Consider the following 12,829-nt stretch of genomic DNA (forward strand, 5'->3'; position numbering starts at 1 on the left):
TAGCCATAAAATAAAGAGAAATGAGTAAATTTCAGATATTTAGGAGATAGAATCAACAGAACAGACCTGGCAGATTGTAGCGGGGTGGGGGGTGGAGGATGTGGAAGAGAAAGGCTCTGAGCTGGGGGGCTGAATGGACGATGAGGCTACGCCAGTATCTGAGATGGGGGATGCTGGGGAAGGAAGGTTTGTGGGGGACGTGAGAATTCAAGTTCAGACGTGGTGAATTCTGGCGCCACTGTGGGATACACACATCTGCAGGTCGGGAGCCGTGGCAAAGCTGGAGAAAGCTGTTGAGAAGTCATCTGAGTGCTCTAGAAACAGAAACCAGAGAACTGGCGGAGCAACCCCAGGAAAGATGCGTAGAAAGACAGAGGTGATGAAATCCAGCTCTGGACTCCGAGGAACACAGACATTCCAGGGGGAAGAAGAACCGTGAGGACGTCAGGAAGGGAGGGGTTTCCGAAGCAGAGGGGAGACCAGCCAGGAGGGCTGTTGTCACCGAACCCACAGGGGAGCTTTTCAAGGCTAGAGGTGGCTTGGGCTTGAGAGGGTCACAGCCAAGAAGGAAACGCGTCCATCACATTTGTTGACATGAAGGTCACTGGTGCCCTTGGCAGGAGCAGTTGGCACCTCGATGGTGTCTGAAGACATGGGATTGAAATGCAAGAGGTGAGAAAAAGAGAACTAACGCCTTCAAAAGAACAGGGCTGGCGGTGGAGAGGATCAGGGGAATCAGGTTCCAACCCAGTCCAGCACAGTGGGCTAAGGATCCCTTGTCGTGGGTTGTAACCGTGGCTCGGATCTGACCCCTGGCCCAGGAAACTCCATATGCTGCTAGGTGGTCAAAGAAGAAAAGAAAAAAAAAAGGAAGAAGAAAAGGAAAGCTCAAGACTCGTGCAAATGCAAATGACATTTTCAATTTTCAAAATAATGTAAAACTTGCATGTACGCTAAAATTCAAATAAGACCTTTCTCAATTACCCAAAGTACTACGTTAATTTATTGCCACTTTTCACTGAAAATGACTTTCCCTGGTCCTGCTACACTGCTTATTCGTTGTGTGGCCCCTCTCGGGTGGCGCCCGAAGTGTGTCCTTGGTTTGTCCATTGAGTAATCCAGCAGGGGCTGATGGAGACGGGGGACCAGGGAGAACACTGGGTGGGATGTTTGGCCTTTTGGGGTTTTTTTAATGAGGGAGGTTTTTGCAAGTTTACAAGCCGTAGATAGAAACTCATAAACTTAGATGCTAAAAATGCAAGCTGATAAGGACTAATCAATAAAATAAGTGGATGGGGAGTTCCTGTCATGGCTTAGCAGAAGAAAACCCGATTAGTATCCGTGAGGATGCGGTTCGATCCCTGGCTTTGCTCAGTGGGTTAAGGATCTGGCATTGCCCAGAGCTGTGGTGCAGGTCACAGACCAGGCTCGGATCTGGCATTGCTGTGGCTCTGGTGTAGGCTGGCAGCTGTAACTCCAATGAGACCCCTACCCTGGGGACCTCCATATGCCACAGGTATGGTCCTAAAAAGAAAAGAAAAAAGAAAAAATATATATATAATGAGCTCCTAGGAGTTCACTACTCATTCCCCCTGTATCTACATGTCTGAAGAAAAGAAAACTGCAGATTAAAAGCAGAGTGTTATTCGAATCTGACTAGCATCCGTGAGGACGCAGGTTCAATCCCTGGCCTTGCTCAGCGGGTTAAGGATCCGGCGTTGCCGTGAGCTGTGGTATAGGTCGAAGACGTGGCTCGGATCTGGCGTTGCTGGGGCTGTGGTGTAGGCCAGTAGCAATAGCTCCAATTAGATCCCTAGCCTGGGAACCTCCATATGCCTAGAGTGAGGCCCTAAAAAAATAAAATAAAATAAAAGCAGAGTATTATTATTCTCAGGCTGTGTCTAAACCTCATAAACAGAGAGAGTACACCCAAGTGATTTCTTAAAAAAAAAAAAGTCAGGTGACAGCTGCCAGATTTTATGATTGATGATTTCTGGAGCAGCCGAAATGAAAAGCACTCACAACCATTAAGAAGAAGCAGCTTCGTTCTTTCCTTTCTTACAATATACCTATGAAAAGGGGTATTTTGGAGTTCCCGCTGTGGTGCAAAGGGATTGGTGACATCTCTGGAGCACTGGGACTCAGGTTTAATCCCTGGCCCAGCACAGTGGGTTGAGGATCCAGCATTGCCACGGCTGCCATAGGTTGCAAAAAAAATTTTTTTAATTTTAAAAACCCAGTGTGTGTGTGTGGGGGGGGTGCTGGTGGTATTTTGCTGTCACACTGCAACGTCAACTAAATATAGCTGAGGACTTAGGTTGCACCTGGCATAAAGATCTGACCTAGGACATCACTCTTAATAACAGGCAGCTATACGACTTTTTCTGTTTTATTGGCATACAATTTAGATACAGTAATGTGTACAGATCAATTTTAAATACATATACCCCATGTAATCTCCACCGAAATCAACCTTCCAGAAGGCTCTCTCGAGTCTGCTATAAGTTAGTAACAGGCTCATGGGTGACCTCTACACGGCCTTTACCATTGTCGATTTGTTGTGCCAGTTTTTAACGTCATAGAACTGTTAACCATCCAGGATGAACTTGTGCATCTGATTTCTTTCAGTCAAAATTACATGAGGCTCACCCCTGTGGCTATCTTATCCTTACGTTGTTCCTTTTTACTGCTGTATAATATTCCATTGCATGGCCACAGCACAATGTATTTCTCCTTTTCTACTCCTGATGGACATTGAGGTTGTTTCCAGAGTGGGTAATCATGAAGAAAGCTGCTACAAACTCTCATCCATGCCTTCTGGTGGACAGAAGCCTTTATTCCATGGGGTGTATATCCAAGAGTAGAATAGCTGGTCAGGGGTGTATGTTTAGTTTTAGCAAATATTGTGGGAATTTTCCAAAGTGGTTGTGCCAGTTTATGCTCTCACCATCAATGTACGATTGTCCTGGTTTTTCCTCATCCTTGACATGAAGGTAGATGATGTTGAAAGGACTGAAACACAATGCTTTATAAACTCGAGGGATGTATGTGTGTAGAAAATAAGAGATGTCCAACCGCTTGCATATTTGATCTTTAATAAAACAAAACCAATCTCTCTAAATTCTCTCGGAGTTAAAAATATAGTCAATCAAATTGGTGTTTGTTTTATTTTTAAATAAATTTTTGAACAAAAAAAAAAGCTTTTTATTATTTCTTTCGGGAAGAGAAAAAGACGGCCAATACCAAATATTGAAAAGCATATGAAGTTTTTGCAAGAATGGGTACTGGCTGGTTTCTAGTGTGCTGGTGAGTCTTTAACAACTGGCTCTCTGAGAAAGAAATCCTGATTTGTAGAAGGTGCCAGTTTCTGTGGGGTAAATAGTTTCACTGTGGCTGAACTCTCACACATAGCTGGTAGGAGCATAAATCGGTATAACCACTTTATAAAACCATTTGATGGTTATCTACTAAAATTGAAGATAGACACGTGCTGGAAGACAGTGATCTCAATTCTAGGTATGTGCCCCAAAATATACATATTATTTATAATAGTCAAAAACTGAAAAGCTGGAATGGACAAACTGTGTGTTCATGCTATGGAAATGAATGAGCTGCCACCACACATAACAGCATGAATGAAGCTCACAAATACAAAAGCGTGTATACTGCGTAATTCTAACAACACAAGATTCGAAAACGAACAAAACTACTCTGGAGGGTTCAAAGACAGGACAGTGGTTACTTTGGGGAGGACAGAGAAGGCAGTGACTGGGAGGCATCTTTACTGGATGGTTATGGCACAGACTGAGCGTGTCTCCCCAAATTCACATGTCGAAGCCCCAAGTCGAAGCCAGTATGATGATACTATTGTTACCAAGTCCGAGCTCGTACTGCTGACTGCATGACAGGTGTCCCCAAGAACCATCTTACTCGAGGCAGATTCTGGTTTCTTTTATACTAAAAGCTTAGGGGATGTGGCTGGTTGGTCTCTGTGCTGGCCAGACCCAGGCAAGGATGTGATAATCCTTTGTTCTCACAACGGTCCAGGTAGGACCAGGTAGGACCGTAAACCACCTGTAAACCTCCAACAAGACCATGTTATTCTCTGTTCTGCAACTTTTTATCTCTATATGAATGAAAACTGTTATCCTTTAAAGGTAGGTCAAGCCTGGGAGGCAGAACTTTGAGAAAGGGCTATTATGCATATTTCGGGCTATAGGCAACATTCTTCTCCAAGGTGCAGAGCCAGGATGACTAAGCACAAGTAACAGAGCACAGAGGTTAGAGCCAAAGTAATAGATCCAATATGGAGTCAGGTTTACTCTTGTCTGTTATATTATGAAGTGGGACTTGGGGCAGGTAATTCGGTTGAGTGAGGTCATCAGGGTGGAGCCCCCATAATAATGGGATTAGTGTCTGTGAGAAGAAACCAAAAAGCTTAATCTGACCATCTCGCTCTCACACTTCCTCCCTTCCTCCCTCCCCACCACAGGACAAAAAGGGGAGTTTCTGCAAGCCGGGAAGCCAGGAAGAGGGCTTTCACCAAGAACTGAATCTGCCAGCGCCCTGCTCTTGGACTTCCCAGCCTGTAGCAATGTGAGATATTGATGTGTTTGGAGTCTGAACCTCCCAGTGTATAGTATTTTATCATAGCAACCTGAACAGATTAAAACAGTTATGTTTGCACAGATATGTTCAAGTTGTAACGATGCACCAATGAGTGCTTCCAATGGAATTTTATCAGACTAATGTATTCACGGATTATTTGCGCGCCCACAACCAAAAACCATAAAACAAAAAACTTAACATCATTATAAGAATAAGTCAACTTCTTCAGTGTCTCTAATTCAGAGATAAAACGTACTGTGCTCATAAATTAAACAAATTACACCTTGGCCAGTTAAACACAGAAAGACAATTTTTCCAAGAGCAATTTAGGCTCACAATAAAGTGATTCATTTGCATCCTTAAGAGAAGCCGTTCAAGCAAAGAAAATATTTTCTAAATCCCCAGATGCTAATTTTGAACCAACTAACTTTAAATCCAATCGTATCAAAGATGGTTTCTGGCTGGAAATACAAAGAATGTGGTACCTTTCCAGAGGAGAAAAAGTTAAATACACGTTTAAAGACAAAACATTCCCCATTAAGAAGAAACCTCTAACTCATCTGCTCTTATCTGCCCTCCGCCCATCCTGACAAAAATGTTCCTTAATTTCACTGTGGGCACGCTATCTCTTGGGAATCATTGGAATCCGAATATTTCTCAGTTTAACTGACATCTAGGATTACCCCAGGCAGGCATCCAATTCTGCTTGGAAAATTACTGGCTGTGCCTTCTTATTTAAATCACCTTAATCTACATCAAGAGAGGGGAAAAGGTCCTATCTCCACAGCCTTTGCTTTTCTCACATTTTAAATAAAATCCTTGGGTTACTGCCATTCAGCTACTTCTATATCTTGCCTCTCCAACCGTTTCCTGACTTCTGCACGGTGAAGTCAGGAGAAGCCAGACAGCTCTCAAGACATGCACACACACACACACGCACGCACGCACGCACGCACGCACACATGCATGCCTGCACACACAGTGTCTCTTACGAGTTTGCTTTCCACTCTGGAAGCCAACCCACTGGTAAAAATCTTGCCCTGGAGGATTTAGCCTACCGTCATCTGCCACATCCCAAATCTGATCAGGTATAAATTCATAGTGTCCACTAGAGGGAGCTCCAACCCCGCCGCCAACATCAATTTGTTGCAGAAGGGGGGGCTGGGAATTCCCAGGGGAAACAACGTTTTCTAATCAACCCATTCACACGTTTCCATCTGATTATTCCTTATACTCAGCACCAAATAAGGAAATAGGTGACATGAATAAGGCCGAAAGTAGCATCCCTATCCCTGCCCCTATTCTCTCAACGCTGGTCCCAGAGCAAGATACTCTCACAATCCAGGCATTCTTTCCCACAAGATGTAGGTGACTGATGGCAGATGTATTATTAGTGACGTTGATTAGACTGTGCTGGATCCCAGTCAGTCCTCCAGGAAAAGTCAGAACGTTTAGTCCCGTCATCATCTGAGCATAAAGGATTTGTCAACACGGCAGCCCCGTCTCAGGACCCGCTAGGTCCCATTTGGACCTAGTTCTTCCCCAGCTCACCACCACGGCCCCTTCCTCCCTCAATTCCACCCTTTGCTGCAGTGGCAGCTCTTATTTTTTCTCTCCCCAAAGTTGCTGAAATCACAGCTAATCTCTCATTAGCCCACTCAAAGGAATGGATGGCTTAATGCTGTTAGCACAACTGCTTTATCTTAGTTTATTTATTTTTTTAACCTTTTTAAGGCCACACCCACGTGGCATATGGAGGTTCCCAGGCTAGGGATCTAATTGGAGCTATAGCTGCTGGCCTACACCACAGCCACAGCAACGCCAGATCCGAGCTGCATCTGCGACCTACACCACAGCTCACGGCAATGCCAGATCTTTAACCCACCGAGCGACACTAGGGATTGAACCTGCGTCCTCATGGATGCTAGTCAGATTCATTTCTGCTGAGCCACAACGGGAACTCCTGCTTTATCTTAAAAAAATTAAAATGAGCCACTTTCTGCAATGAAAACATTTCCATGACTGAGTCTTGCTAACAAATACAACGTTGCGTCTTATTGCACGTAAAACCTGACATACCTACACATAAACATTCCGAATGGTGGCTGAAGAGAGTGCATGTGTTTAAGCCAGACTGTCTTGGATCAAATCCTGGGCTTGCTATTTACCAGCATGTTACTCAACATTTGTGCTTCTGTTTCCGGAGCTGTTAAAAGGGGGAAGAAAGGGTATATACTCCAAAGGGCTGTCTGTCAAGATTAGAAGAGTTAATCTATTTATACAGTGCCCTGCAAAATGTGGGCAATCATGCAACCTGGGCTAAGCCAATCAGAGCCATTATTTGTGATTTATAAATACCTGTCTCTTTTCCTCTGATATCCCTAAGCACGCATGACTGTAAGACTGGAGCTGCTTTAGGACTATTCACAATAGCCAAGATGTGGAAACAACCTAAATGTCCACTGACAGATGAATAAAGGAGATGTGGTATATACCTGTGGGCAAAGGAATATTACTCAGCCATAAAAAAGAGTGAAGTCATGCCATTTGCAGCAACATGGAGGGACCTCAAGATGATCATTGTAAGCAGTCAGAAAGAGAAAGACAAATACCTGATGATATCACGTGTGTGTGGAACCTAAAATATGACACCAATCAACATATCTAGGAGTTCCCTCTGTCGCGCAACGGGATTGGTGGCATCTCTGCAGCACCAGTATGCAGGTTCCATTCCTGGCCCAGCACGGCGGAATCCGGCATTGCTGCAGCTGTGGTGTAGGTCGCAACTGTGGCTCAGAGCTGATCCCTGGCCTGGGAACTCCGTATGCTGTGAGACGGCCAAAAAACCAAACCAAACAAACAAAAAATCCCACAGCGTATCTACAGAAACAAACTCACAGATACACAGAACAGACTTGTGGTTGCCCTGGGGGTGTGGGCGGAGGGTGGTGGAGGATCGGGAGCTTGGGATTCACAGAGGCAAATCTTTATATAGGAAGGATAAACGACGTGCTCCTACTGTATAGCACAGGAGCTATATTCAATATCCTAAGACAAACCTTAGTGGAACAGAATATAAAAAATAATATGTATGTATATGTATCACTGAATCACTTTGATGTACAGAAGAAATTAACATTGTAAAGCAACTGTACGTCAATAAAAATTAAAAAAAAAAAACAAAAAAAAAACTGGAGCTGCTTTTGGCCATGTGGTTTCCTGAAATGAAAGAAGTCTGTCTGAAGTAGAAGCGGTAGGGAGTTCCCATCATGGCTCAGCGGAAACGAATCTGACTAGTATCCATGAGGACGCAGGTTCGATCCCTGACCTTGCTCGGTGAGTAAAGGATCTGGTGTTGCCATGAACTGTGGTGTAGGTCACAGACACGGCTCGGATCCCGCATTGCTGTGGCTGTGGTGTAGGCTGGCAGCTGCGGCTCAGATGCCACAGGTGCAGCCCTAAAAAGCAAAACAAACAAACAAAAAGAATGAAGCAAAAGTTGTGATGAGAAAGGGAGAGAGCATTTGAGTCCCTGAATCTACACCTACTCTTGTTCTCTCCAGGCAGGAGTCAGCAAATCACCTACTATGTGCTGGGGGTACTTTTCTAAACACTGGCATGTCCGATCAGCAATCTCAAAACCTCAGAAGGCTACAGCCTGGGTACTCCCCGTTAGGAGGGAAGGTGCCCAAGGTCGCAGAGGGCCAGGGCTGGGGTTTCCAGCAGGGCATGGGCTCCTGGTATCAGTGGGCTGCATGTGGGCCTGACAGGTCTTTGCTGCGGGGCTGCCCTGTGCGCGTGGTGTGTGGAGCAGCATCCCCGGCCTCCCCGTGCGACCTGCTAGTAGCACACTTCTCCCCCGTTGTGACAACCAGAAGTGTCTCCAGACATGGCCAAATGTCCTCGGGGGAGGGCAAAACTGCCCCGGGTGAGAGCCACCAGCGCCACACTCCTGCCTCCAAATTCGCGTTGAATCGCTGTCGCCGAGTCACCCAGATCCTGTGTTAGCCACAACTCAACCCCATCTGTTTCACGTACAAAGAACCCCACATCCCTCAAACCTGGGCCACCCACAATGCATTGCCACCGAGGCCTTCTGTTGTCTAAAACCTCGTGTCACCTACCAGTCTGTGTCCCCAAGACTTCCTGTCAGCCACAGTCCCACCACTGAGATCTGTGAGCCCATGACCCAGGGGTGGCCCTGTCCTCTGTCGCCAGCCTCAGTTTCATAGAGCCAGGGCCACAGAGCTCTTCACAGAGAGAAGGCACAGGACACACGTGGAGACAGGGAGATCAAAACAGAGACACAACACAAGGCAGGGAGGGGCAGAGAGACCCACAGAGACGGGGCCGGAGAGAGGCCGGACCCCCACAAGGCCACAGCTGCTTATGCGAAATGGGTCACTGGAGACCCACTGAGGCCCCTCCCCGGCTCTGGATTAGACCTGGGGGTGGCAAGGCTGGATTCTGAGGGTAAGGAGCTTAGACCCAGCGTGACAGCTAATCGCCCACACAAGGCCTCCGTCTAGGTCACCAAGCCCTGAGCAGCCCCCACCGCCACGGTCACTGCCCTACGCCTCCCATCAGGTGCTCCGTCGACAAGCTCTCATCCCTAATACACCACAGCCCAGGGGGGGCCGAGGCAAGAGGCCTTCCTCCTAGCTCTGCCACCAGAATGCCAGGAGGAGACGTTCGCCAACAGTGCCAGTGTGGCTGGGGACCAGGGGCCCCCGGACGGAGAGCTTGAATTTCCCACTCGTGTCAAGAGGGATCTGGCGGCGACAACAGAAACATCCTTCCTGAGCTGAGAGACGGCGGGCGCGGGGGGAGCAGATGGTCCCTGCGCTTCTGGACCCCCCAGTCCACGGGGCCCCTGACGAAGACAAAGATGAGCGGTCAAGCCAATGTTTTGAGGCCGTAAAAGACGTTAAAGCAGCCCCACCCCACCCCCACTCTGGCCTGGTTGCCATGGTGATGCCCCAGTTGCTCCAGAGGCGGCTGCTGGTCCTTGAAGTTCGGGGGGTCGGGGGGTGGACAGTGGGTCCTGAGCTGAAGCGGGTTGAGGTGAGAGGTCAGTGCGGTCTGGGAACATTCCTGAGCGTGGCTGGAGACCAAGAGCCCACGGTCCCTCTCGGCTCCGGCTTCTCTCCGCTCACATTCCATCCCTACCCACTCCCCTTTCCTCCGCCTCTGCTCCCCCCCCTTGTTCCCTGAATCTGAATCCACCTGTATTTCAACACCAAGGGTGGGTTCTGGCGTGAGGGCTGATCAAAGGGCTCCGGTATGTAGGCTCAGGTGAGGCTCAAGCATGTTGCCCCAGGTAAGGGCTCAGAGAGGTGAGGGTGGAAAGAATGGGGGAGAGGGTGAAGGCTCGGCGTAAAGCTTCTAGAAACAATCCAGGCAAGACCTCAGTACCAGGGCTCAGACATGCCCTCAACAGGACATGGGCTTGGGTGGGGTCCCATGGAGCCCCAGGGGCTCAGGTGTGGGTCTGGGCCAGTGTGTCCCTTGGGTGGTAATCTGTTAACCAGGAATGACTGTTAAAGTCCTAAGCGTTAGATGCGTAACTTCTGAATGTGTGAATGAAAAGGACTTTAAGGTCAAGTACATCCCTAGAGGCTTCTCCTAACCTTTCTGAAGTTGAGTTTTCTTACCTACAAAGTGAGTAGCCTAGATTCTGGCCTGCAGACTCATCCTGAGGATGCAATGAGGAAATGAGTATAAAGGTCTTAACCAGAACGTCCTCCACGAATACGAGCTTTTTTATAAAGTGTGCTCGGAAACGGGAGAGGTAGGATGGAGCAGGGGCTCCTGGAGGCAGTAGCTACTGCGGGATTGATTTTTCTTCTCATTAAGGAAGACCAGGAGTTCCCTCTCGATGCAGTGGTTTCAGGATCTGGCATTGCCACTACTGTGCCTCTGGTCCCTGCCGTGGCGTGGGTTCAATCCCTGGCCCAGGAACTTCCGCATGCTATAGGCGCAGCACCCCACCACCACCAAAAAAAAAAAAAAAAGAAAAAAAAAGGAAATCCCAGCTGTGTGGGGAGAAGGTGGCAAAATACACTTTCCATAGAGAGAGAAAATGCCACCCACCACACAGGGAATATTCTGGAAATCTGTGACATATGCATTTTTTTTTTTGTCTATTTACTATTTCTTGGGCCGCTCCCGTGGCATATGGAGGTTCCCAGGCTAGGGGTCTAATCGGAGCTGTAGCCTCTGGCCTATGCCAGAGTCACAGCAACACGGGATCCGAGCCGCGTCTGCGACCTACACCACAGCTCACGGCAACACCGGATCCTTAACCCACTGAGCAAGTGCAGGGACCAAACCCGCAACCTCATGGTTCCCAGTCGGATTTGTTAACCACTGCGCCACGACGGGAACTCCAACATATGCAGTTTGATGGAAGTAGTAAACTAAGCTTATTCTCTGACAGTTCATTAACAACTAGGTTAAGAAAAGACTTTTTTTTTCTTTTTTTCTTTTTTTTTAAGGCCAAACCCACAGCATAAGGAAATTCCCAATCCAAGGATCAAAACCCTCACCAGAGCCACTGCAGTCAGATTCTTAACCCACTGCGCCACAGAAGGAACTTTAAAAAAAAATAAAAAATTAAAAAAAACAAAGGCTTCTTTTAAAAAATTGAGACATAGGAGTTCCCGTTGTGGCCCAGCAGGTTAAGAACCCAACTGGCATCCGTGAGAATGTGGGTTCGATCCCCAGCCTTGCTCAGTGGGTTAAGGGTCCGGTGTTGCTGCAACCTGAAGCATAGGTTGCAGATGTGGCTCAGATCCGGCATTGCCATGGCTGTAGCATAGGCTGGCAACTGCAGCTCTGATTTGACCCCTAGCCTGGGAACTTCTATACCCTACAGGTGCGGCCCTAAAAGAAAAAGAAAAAAAAATTGAGAGACAGAGTACAATATTGCGTAAGTTTAAAGTGAACCATATACTAATTTGATACATTGTATATTTTCAATAAGATCACCTTTGCAGCATTAGCTATACCTCTACCATGTCACATAATTATCATTTCTTCTAGGGTCAAAGAAGATCTAGTTTTGTAGCAAGTTTTTTTGCAATTTTGTCTTTTTTTTTTTAAGTAAAACTGTAATTCAGAGGTTCTCACGCTTTTTGGTTGCAGGACCCTTTACACTTAAAAATAGTTCAAGACCCAAAGAGTTTTGCGTTTTACCTATTAATATTCATTGTATTTCAAGTTGGCACGGAGAGAAATTTAAGGTATAGATTTAATTCAAAATAACAATAATAGGGAGTTCCCATCGTGGCGCAGTGGTTAATGAATCCGACTAGGAACCATGAGGTTGCGGGTTCGATCCCTGCCCTTGCTCAGTGGGTTAACAATCCAGCGTTGCCGTGAGCTGTGGTGTAGGTTACAGATGCGGCTCAGATCCTGCGTTGCTGTGGCTCTGGCATAGGCTGGCGGCTACAGCTCCGATTAGACCCCTAGCCTGGGAACCTCCATATGCCGCGGGAGCGGCCCAAGAAATAGCAAAAAGCCAAAAAGCCCCAAAAAAAAAAACAATAATAGGAGTTCCCTATTATTCCCTGGCTCAGCAGGTTAAGAACCTGATACAGTGTCCGTGAGAATGCAAGTTCAATGAAGGTCGAAGTTGCAGCTGGAATCCCAGGGTCGCTGTGGCTGTGGAGTAGGCCTGCAGCTGCAGCTCCATTCCATGCCTAGCCTGGGAACTTCCATATGCTGCAGGTGCAGCTGTTAAAAAAAAAAAAAGCATAACACCAAAAACTCATCAGGTACAGTTTCCTAAAGTTTAGTGTCAGTGTGGAATCTGAAACTGTATCAGTAAATTTTTGTACTCTGTTACATTAAAATCCAGTGGTCTGACTTGTATTTTGAATGGTTCGTTGATCCATCATGATTCTGTGACATCATACACTGGACATTTGGAAAATACTGGCTCACTGAGTTATCAGATCTTCCAAATGTTGACACATTTCATTATATACGACAACCAACCACCCGAACTATATTCGATTCCTGTGATAAACTGCAATGGAAAAGACTATGAAAAAAGAATATGCATATAAAGAATGTACATGTGTATAACCGAATGTACATGTGTATAACCGAATGTACATGTGTATAACCGAATGTACATGTGTATAACCGAATCACAATGTGTACGGTGGAAATGGTCACATCGTAAATCAACTATACTTCAATAAAATAAAAATTT

At 46.6% G+C, this 12,829-nt stretch overlaps 1 pseudogene; it reads left to right on the forward strand.

Moving 5' to 3' along the window:
* Positions 1-9,416, forward strand: part of LOC125133411 (glutathione S-transferase Mu 3-like) — a 46,470-nt pseudogene extending 37,054 nt beyond the window's left edge.
* The last annotated feature ends 3,413 nt before the right edge of the window (positions 9,417-12,829 follow it).

The sequence above is a fragment of the Phacochoerus africanus genome, chromosome 8, assembly GCF_016906955.1.
Source record: "Phacochoerus africanus isolate WHEZ1 chromosome 8, ROS_Pafr_v1, whole genome shotgun sequence".
NCBI lineage: Eukaryota > Metazoa > Chordata > Mammalia > Artiodactyla > Suidae > Phacochoerus > Phacochoerus africanus.